This window comes from Mustela nivalis (genome assembly GCF_964662115.1).
Source record: "Mustela nivalis genome assembly, contig: HAP1_SCAFFOLD_444, whole genome shotgun sequence".
Lineage (NCBI taxonomy): Eukaryota > Metazoa > Chordata > Mammalia > Carnivora > Mustelidae > Mustela > Mustela nivalis.
In genome coordinates this window covers 530,978-532,033 of record NW_028136211.1, presented here as the reverse complement: position 1 = coordinate 532,033, position 1,056 = coordinate 530,978, and positions in this window count along the sequence as shown.

Genomic DNA, 1,056 nt, shown 5'->3' with positions numbered 1-1,056 from the left:
ATCTTTGCATTGGATCTAAGTCTCTGTCACCTCTCTGTATTCGTTAAACTCATTCTGTTTTCTAACCTGAGGGTAATTTATTTAGGAGGAAGTGATCCGTGAGTGACCCAAGGCTCGCCCTTAGGGTTTGTTGAGTGCATGCGTGTGTGTGTGTTTGTGAGAGTGTATGTGGCATGCATGCCACTGCTGTTTGTGTTGTGGCTGACCCTGTCCTGGAGGCCAGTCATTTGCAGTAGCTCTCCTTTCCGGCCGTTTGTTGTTTTTAGGGTCCGGGCTGAATATGCTGAGGTTTACCTTGGTGGGCTCTGGTGTGCCTGTGAAAGGAGAAACTATACCAACTCAACAGAACGCAGGCCTGCAGAATGCTGTGTTCAGAAGAGAACATGTGGTCAAAGCTTTCTTCTCGTCCCATATGGGAGAGTCTGTTCTCCTTGGACTAAGCATCTTGGACTGAGGAAGGCAATCCTCCAAGTGTTCCACTGTTGGTATTTTGTGTTGGCTGGCTAGGGAGTCTCTGTCCTCACATACCTGTCTTGGCCAAGCTCTGTCTTGATGCTGCTGTTGTGAGAGCCAAAATTTAATATGTCCACATTGAGTCATCTCCACGAACACTGCCTTTCACGGAATCACTCCCACGACTCATCATCTTCCCACTGCGTCTCTTGGTATTGTCTCTCTCTGATCATTGTCTCCAGGCTGTCTGCTCCTGGTCGCTTGTTGGTGTCATATGCAGGAAAAAGATGGTGTTCTTTCAAGTTGATGTCTGCCAAGCCTGCTGATAGGAAAACTTCAGCCCTCAACACTTGTGTTGTCAAGTACTCGTGCCCTTCAGACCCTCTGCGTCTCACAGTCAACGGCACTGGGAAACAGGTTCCTTGTGTGATCCCAGGGTGCCCTGCTCTCCTGTGCTTTGGTCCTCTTCATGGACTCCAGCCCTCTGATCCACGAACCAACCAAATCTCCCCTGAGCCATGTCTCCAACCTTCTCCCATCATCTCTGCAACTTCCGTTCTCTTTCGCTGTGGAGTTTATCTTGTAGGCTTCAGGTCAATTTCC